General features: G+C 37.2%; 1 long non-coding RNA gene across 1 annotated transcript; it reads right to left on the minus strand.

Moving 5' to 3' along the window:
* Positions 1 to 5,010: 5,010 nt before the first annotated feature.
* On the minus strand, positions 5,011 to 7,317 carry LOC120463560 (uncharacterized). The gene is made up of 6 exons (XR_016155144.1): positions 7,226 to 7,317; positions 6,716 to 6,770; positions 6,562 to 6,613; positions 6,408 to 6,451; positions 6,220 to 6,280; positions 5,011 to 6,117 (listed from the first exon to the last, which is right to left on the minus strand). It is a non-coding gene; the product is annotated as an uncharacterized LOC120463560 (long non-coding RNA).
* Between the last annotated feature and the right edge of the window lie 1,602 nt (positions 7,318 to 8,919).

Consider the following 8,919-nt stretch of genomic DNA (forward strand, 5'->3'; position numbering starts at 1 on the left):
CTGTACTGGTGCTCTGTTGACGTCATGACGTCTCCTGGGGCAACCAGATGTTCACTGAACTCTCCCTTGTGAGGCAGACGTTGAGAATGAATGGTTTCTGATGACAATTTCGGTACACATTCCCAGAGGAGAAAAGAATGAAGAGAGATGAAGACATTAGGAGAGTAAAGTTTTTGACAAACTTTTCAAGAGAGCGAGAAGGGAACAGTTGAATGTTTTTTTCACTTCTCTATAAAAAAAGTTAATATTCAACAGCTTTTTGAGTTACAGTCACACAAAACCTGCTATTGAAAAAAAAAAAAAAAAAGTTATTTAGGATAATGCTTCCTAGTCATTGTTGTGTTAAAACACAGATAGAGGTGTACCAGGAGAGGATATGCAAAATAATTAGAGAGAAAGAGAAGAATTTGTACATTTGGCTTTGTGTCAAGCACACTGACATCTGGTACATTTGCATGGCAGTCAAAGATCCTCGGATTATGTACTTACAAGAAGACTGCAGTGTCTCATTTAACACCAAAATCATCTCATGAAGAATACAATGTATCATCCTCGCCACTTCATGAAGCCTCAAAATCGCTTGTCTCTATTGCAGTCACTAACTTGAACTGAATATAGCAGCATCTATGCCTGAAAGAAGATTTGGGGCATGTATTCAGGTGCATATAGCCAGAAACTTTTTTTCAGGGGTGTCCAGATGAGACCCAGCAATTTATTTGGGGTGGCAAAATAAAAATCCTGCTTAAAATCTTGAGAAAATCATTTATGCATCTAACTGTGACCACATAGCATGCATGGAATAGGCTTCCTTAAACGAGTGTGGAATGACACACATATAATTCATTTCATAACTGCACTTCAACAAACACTGCTAAAAACTGGACCATTGTTTATTGTCATATATTAAAGGGGGGGTTGACTGCTTTTTTTCTTTCCATGATTGTGTTTATGGGGTGAAATATAACATGTATTCGTGGTTTTTCTTTTTTTAAAAGTCTTATTTTTTATAAACTTCACCTTTATTGTCAGCCGCGCTCTCTGTCCTCGAACCAGCGGTTGACTTCCTGAGTCTATGAAAACACTCCCTCAGAAACACGCAGTGGGCTCAGATTGGTTAGTTTGGCCCGGTGTGTTGTAATTGGCTAAACTGTCGCTCACGTTGTCCGGAAGGTTAATGCCCATTACCTTTACGTGCGAAACGTGTATGTCATGAACTCTGGTCGAGAAGTAAATATGTGTCGAACTGCAGTATCAATTTGAGGCAGAATCACACCTAGAAAGCCGCGATGAAGAGAGTCAAACAGAACCTCACCACACATGGCTCTTACTAAACGTTTCTGAATGATAGTTTGCTACATTTTTTTACTTTATACACGTTTGTTTTACACAATAGCATCTGACTGGCAACAATAGCAACTGACTGGCTACTATGTTATACTCAAACAGCGCTGGCAAGTTTACGTTCTTGATCAAATCGAAAATAACGTCATAAAACATACATTAAAAATACATTTACAACATTAGTCCCTATATAAAATTCAGGTCCATAATGTTTGTATGTGTTTGTCGTAGACACAAAATAGCATAACTAGTAGCCAAGTGGCTATAAAGCCAGCGCTGCCATTTGAAAAAAAATAAAATAAAACACAATGCTACGTCTGGAATTATACATGCAAATACATTTAAAATGATTAAGTCTTAGCCTACTTACAGGTTGTGGCCCAACAACTGCTGCTTCTGGTTTCAAAGTTGGAACTGCTTCATGTTTTCGTAACAGTTTCTTGTTGAATCCGGCATTGAATTCGTGGAAATTCTGGAAGCAGTCTTCCGTAAAATGTTCAGCACAGAGAGCTAAATTACGATCGTCATTTTCAGGAGCATAATCAAACATAAATTGTATCCATTGTTGATGAAGTACACGTACGTCTGTGGGAAGCCGAACACATAAGAACTGACAGCTGGATGAACACAACACACTCGACCAGCTGCAGAAATATGCGCATGCCCTTTTTTGCATATTCCGGAGGGAGGGGTTGATGCAAATGTGTGGGTTAGTGACGTCTAAAACCCAGCCGTAGTCCCAATCGAGTCGTTTTTGTAGGCAATATACTTCCCGATTTTTAAAAGACTATATCTCTGCTTACACTGAACTTTCAGCGCTGCGACTTTGCAGATATTGTTCATGCACCAGCAGCAACATTACACACTATTTAAAATGAAAAAAAGTGAAATCGCAGTCAACCCCCCCCCTTTAATTTTTGCATGGCATGAATTCTCTTCCATGGACAAGGAGTCTCTGACACAAATGTGACCCATTCATAACATAAGTGAAAACGGTAGAGCTCCTTGAAAAGAATCATAAACATGAAACGTGATGGTAAACTGTCCATTGTGCCAATGGATAGTAAGCTTATAACCGATCAAACCGTCGGTCAGTCAGTGCTTCCATTCATAGAATTTGAACATCCAACAATCATTTATAAAGATTATTATCTATAACTTTGTAAACATCCCATTCCATATCAAGAATAGGATGAATCAATGATATTTCTAATAAATTATATTTATTAACAAGTTATTTCAATATAAATCTGCAAGATACTAGAATGAAATATGTGTTTTGATTAATAGGCTCTGAAATGAAAAGCCACCATTTGAACTTATGGACCCATTGAACATTTTCTTTCCTGCCTCTCTCGCTCTAAAGAACAACAGTAGCTGAGTCACCTTAAAAAAAAGTCTTACATGAGGCAACAGAACTGTGTAAAATTGCTGATGCTGGCGAGTCCCACTTCACCCAGCGGTGAGAAAAGCAGATGTCCATTAGCTGCAGCAGTTGTCCTCAGTGGTGTGCAGTCACACTGGCACAGGGGCCTGTTGGACAGGAATTGATGGACAGATGGATAGATTGTTTCACCCTTTTCGTCTGGTGGCCTTTCACTTCTTTTAAAGTGGGACAACCATTCACTGTTAGCAGAAAAACACCATCCGTTATAATATCTTTAGCAGAAAAAACTAAAATATTACAAACTCTCTTAAACAGAAAACAGTTTACATATTCAAGTTGTTAACACAAGTATTTAGAGTGTGTATAGGCAACTGCAGAGGTTGCAAAGTCTATGTTTCTTGCAAAACCACTGTTCATGCCTGTGGCTTTTGAATATAGACAAGCATGAGGGAACAGAGCTGTTAAGCTCTATTGAAACGTCTGGACTGTTTCACAGCAGTGTGGGCGGTCAGGGGATGCCAGGCGGCCCAGTTTGTTCTTTGTCCAAATCTGTAAGAGATGACAAACAGGGTAGCACATTAAAGTTCATCTCGAAGTGTTATTCACCAAACTGGGACATCGGTGTGGCTCCCTGCTTTTGGTGATGAGCCTGGACCTGAAAACAGCTGTGCTCCAATTTTTGGAGCTCTACCTGTGAGCTACAAGCTGTTTCACAATGCCACTGTGAAGTGATTACAAAGTATTGCACAAAAATTCATTTTCCTCAAGTTTAAAAAACGAATCTAAAGATATCTACCCCATTAAGGTTAAAAAACAACATGCTTTTAGGGTTTAAGTTCTTTAAATTGTATTTCGTCTGGGGTTACGAGATTTTTGTTTCTCTGTATTCACATACAGTAAGTGTGACCTGGTCTGCTTTAAAGTTAAAAGAAGCGAGATTTTTTTACAATGAACATAAGGATTTTTTTATGGACAAAATATGTTTAAAGTCAGTGTGAATCCCTTTGATTTGATTGGTTAAAAGTGGGCATGACATACCAGAATGGAAACTGAATGTGAGTTCACAGATTTGCATTAATTAAAGTCCCTGTAAAGTCAAAATTAAGTATGTGTTCTGAGTTTGTCACACCACAGAAAAATGTTATAAGCCACCCAGCCAAATTTGAATGATAAAAAAAGCCGGCAAGTACATAAAATAAGCTATAAAAATCTTGAAAAAAAATGAGCAGTCATCTCTGTTCTCAAATGCTGGGGACGATATTAGCTGATACTGCGAATGTACTCGGGGAGTGTTATTGCGTTAGGGGAGAGATCAGACTCTGTGCGTCATCAAATAGGTGTGTGTCCAGGAGCTCATGGGCTCCAGTGCGTCATCGAGCCCTGTTTTAGCCCCGCCCAAACAATCCGTAAAATTGCAATGTTGAAAAACTGTTTAACGGTCTAACTGGACATTTCAGTACTTCACAGTTCACAGTCTCTGTAATATGTTTTAGCAATGCATATGTAACCTTTATAATGTGTTTAGAACTTTTTTGTAGAATTGCCTTTACAGGGACTTTAACATTTAGCAAATAGCAACCCATTCTCACTCCCCAAATAGCATGCGCAGTTTGAGCCATGTCAGCATATAGCACTTTATAAAGCAGCTTGACAGTGGTATTAAAGGAGTAATTCACTTAATGTAAGTACACATTGATGGCCTAAGACACGAAATGAGCAGTTTGTGTGAGAAAATGAACAGAATTTATATCGTTTTTACCTTGTGTAACCACAGCCATGTCCAACTGATCTGAAGGCACGGGCGCTTCGGTCTGCACTGCATGAAAAGTGGGATTTTCGTCCCCGTAAACTGCCGGAAATCTCCCTAATTTTCGGCAGTTAACGACAATTTACAGACTGTGAACGTCGCGTTCCACTGTGCCACATATTGACGGAAACGAACCATGACGTATGCATGCAGCGCTCGCGGAGGTGCGAATGGCCCTAATTAGCATATGAATAGCAGCACTGCGCGCGCCTTGCCAGAGAATGGCTTGAATTTCCTCACTCAGTATTGGTTGAAATTCACTACATTTAAACAAGAAAATCACTCGTGATTGGTTGGCAGATCTGTTACTATTGGTCAGCCGACATAAAATTATAATAATAATAATCATATATATATATATATTCATATGATATGCTATTATGCTGTTTATTCATGTCATTGTTATCCTATGGACTAAATTATTATTACCATCAAGGACATGAATTTATTGAGGAAAGGAAGATTTGCCACATACTGTTTATTCAAAGAAATAGCTTTATTAGAACAAACACAAAACTATGTACACAGCATAGGAGAACATCTTTCAAAGCACAGAAAACATGTCCTCCACCCTCTGGAAACATGGGACAACATACATACATACAGCACTACAGTTATACAAATAAATCAATAATATATTGCATCTTTATTCAAAAATAAATTGCCCTGAATGGCATCAGAATTGGGCACCAGATATATCAAACACAATGTACAGTGGAGCCAGAATTATGAACGAATAATAAGGATGTAATTTAAAGGTATGGTTCACTTTGAAATAAATTTTTGATATGTTTTATCTTATCTCAAGGGCATCCAAGATGCAGGTGGTTTTGTTTCCACAGTATTTTCAATTTTGATATTTTTAGGTCAAACTGTTGTTGTCTGTCAGTCATATAATGCAGGTCTATGGTCACCACCTCAAAGAGCATGCACAAAGAAGACCAAATTAAACATGATTTAATGACTCATAAATTAAGTACACAATGATTGACTAAGACACGAAATGAGCGTTTTGGGAAAGAAAACAAACAGTATTTATATTGTATAAATGTGTGTGTGTGTGTGTGTGTATATATATATATTTAGATATACACAAAATGCAATACATCTTAATATGTTTAGATCTTCACAGTAAAACTTCCGAAATCTGTGTAAACAATGAGTGACGTACCAGTGCAAGATCGCTTCTGGCGGTTTCCACCGCATGCGCAGATCATATATATATATATACACACACACTGTTCATTTTCTCACACAAATCGCTCGTCTCGTATCTTAAGCCATCAAGGTGTACTTACAGTTATGATTCATTAAATCATGTTTAATTTGTACTTCTCTGTGCATGCTCTTTTAAGAGATCCCCATAGACTTCCATTATATGACTGACTGATGCCCTTGACGTAAGCCAAAACATTTCAAAAAATAATTTCAAAGTGAACTATCCCTTTAAAACTCTTAATTCAAGTCCTGTAGGCTTGGCTCATCAGGGCGAAGTGAATTTAAGTCTTTGCGACGCGTGCTTGAGGTTCACCTTGATGTACATACACCTCAGTGGCTGTGGAACCGAATTTCATGACCCCTTCTGCAAAGTTGAAAAAGACAAATGATTTAGATGTATGCAAAGGCAATCTGCCCCAAGTCCCCACATTTGTAAGCAAAAATATGTTTCTTCTGCATCCACTACCTGGTTTCCTTCAGGCGATGGCGGATGTCGACCAGTAGTTTCAGGACCTTTTTCTGGAACACTGAAATAAACGAACACATTTGGTGATGTTTACAATGCTCTAATTAGAATAACAAAGTTTGCTAGCTCACAAGAGAGAAGGTGTCTATTAAAAGCGTCTTCTCCACTGCCAATAGATCAACACTTACCACCAGGTTTCAGTCACTGCATCTCCCAGTCTCAGTCACTGCATCTATACCACAAAAAAATGTGTTTTAAAAGTTATTATCAAATGATGAAACTGAACAGATTTATAAGATATTTAAAAACTTGGTCAAACATTTATAACTGAATATAACATGCCATGTTCCAGTTCTCTTTGGCGTTTTCACCACTGTCTCACGCTCAAAGTCATCTATAAACACAGACGTTAATCCAAATTAGTTTAGTTTTACTTTTTATTTGACTGGGGTCTGTTCAAAAGAAAAGAGGATGAGATCACAACACGTAACGTTACCTTATTTAGGTGTTTTTTCTCCCATCAGCGAAGGACACCTCACTCCTAACAGCCCCTGAGAGACAAAACAAATCACAAACATCTGAAGATTTCACTCATCACACAAAGTGATGCAATTTTACAAACAAGGATAGCCTACACTAGAGCATACAAGCACATTACGCGCTTTGTTTTAGGACCCTGGCACTTATTATTTTTTCATAATTTCTGACGATATTCAGAGTAAATTAGTTAGTTTGATTACTATCAAAGAATGGTAGCTAACTTGCAGCCAACGTGCAACCCAACGTACAGTTTAGTGTCCCAAATTTGTTCAAATTGAAATGAAACAAAAAAAGAATTAAGAGCAGCAAGCTAACGCAAAACAAAAAACTGTTCCGTTAGGTTAACACCCTTGGACATTCGCGGCAGTAATCACAGCCGATTTGTGAAGTTTAAGACAAAAACGCCAAACTACCAAAAACTATAAGTAGACATGGACATAGAATTCACTAAGCTGGACGAACTTACCTTCAATTTAGAGGAAAAGATGGGTTCCCCAGCGACCATGACGGCGAAGCAGGCTGAATATCTGTGTAGTTACTTTCTGCTTAAAAAAACACGCCACATGCCTGGCACGTTGCCTCAGCCAATCAGAGTGGCTGACGTTACAGGTTGGATTATGACGATATGCTGCCTCAGCCAATCAGAGTTACGTTCACTGGTTTTTGACTCAGGTTGAAAGGCTGTCGTCGGCTGTCCTTTGACTTTTCTGCTGCTGTTAGTTCATTTTAAATTAGGATTAAGGTGGATATACCTAAATAGGCTACCATGAAATGTAAAAATACATATATGCATAAATAAATAACTTTATTAGGTTACTTAAATTAAATAAACCAATCAAAAAAATTGTAAAAAAACAAAAACAAAAAACATCTGTTTATAACTGTGAATTAACATCAAAGATGTTATCATATATTTTGAAAACTGCTTCCGTAAATGTTATGATGAATCTTATAATTTTATTAGGAAAATTTCATATTTATAAGAGTAAAATGAATAATTCTAAACCTTGTTTGAAGTTTTTTTTTTTTTGGTCTAATTTTTAGTTTTCAGTATATTCTGTCTCTCAAATGTATCGATAAAAATGTAGTGATACAATTGTATTTGCTAAAGAATATTGAAGCTAATTGAAGCTAATTTTCTTTCTTTAAATAGTACAAATTACTGGTTTCTAACTTTCTCTTAAATCATAATATTATACACAATAGAGATAGTCCCTTTCCTGTTTTTATTTCATTTGTTCAATTCTGTCCTATTTTTATTTGTTTCTTATTTATTGTGAAATTATTATTTGTTGATTGTTATCTTTTTGGATGTCATGTTATTGTTGTAATTGTTGTGCATTATGTGCAATGTTAAAAAAACAAAAAACAAAAAAAAACACAGCAATTAGGTTATACTGAGCCTGATCTTGTCTTAGAATGAAGTTATACCTTTCAGAAAAATGTTACCTGGGGTGAAACTCCCCTACCCTTATTTGCATGTGTATAGCTCACAGCATTTTCATTTACATGTCAAAGCCTCCTCTAGATTTAGGAGAAGGGGGGACAATGGGGGGACAACTGCCAAGCAAGGCCCACGTCAATTTCCGGCAATTCACAGCAGTTTTGAGTGTTACCTGTAAATTGCCGTGTGCAGTCGTAAACCTGAACTTCCACGACAATCTACAGTGCCGCTTACTGACGAAAATCCCACTTTTCATGCAGTGCTGCGCATGCAGATTTCCTGTATATCTAAATACTGTATGTTTAGATCTTCACAGTTAAAGGTAAAGCTTCCTTTCACTGTGTCACTAATAAATGACCAGTGTTATAGTAATATGCATGCTAATAAGCAACTAGTTAATAGTGAGAACTGAAAGTGTTACCAATAATTTATATGAAATCTGAGAGGTTTCTGAACCAGCCTTTCACCAGAGATTCTGAACCAGCCAGATTTTGGAATGAGGGTGAGTAATTAATAACGTGTTTTCTTTTGGACTTTTTTTTAAAATGTTATTGTCTCTGTGTTAACTACAAAAATGCAAATTTGTGAAAACAGTGACATCGTGTGCATGCATATTACGTGTTCAGTCTACAGGCAAATAGTTTTTCTAAACAAAGTGACCTCGAAACTACTGGCCTGGCATGCATAATAGCGTTTTTTTTTTTTTTTTTTTTTTT

Source organism: Pimephales promelas, chromosome 1, assembly GCF_988280905.1.
Source record: "Pimephales promelas chromosome 1, fPimPro1.hap1.1, whole genome shotgun sequence".
In the NCBI taxonomy this organism is placed as follows: domain Eukaryota; kingdom Metazoa; phylum Chordata; class Actinopteri; order Cypriniformes; family Leuciscidae; genus Pimephales; species Pimephales promelas.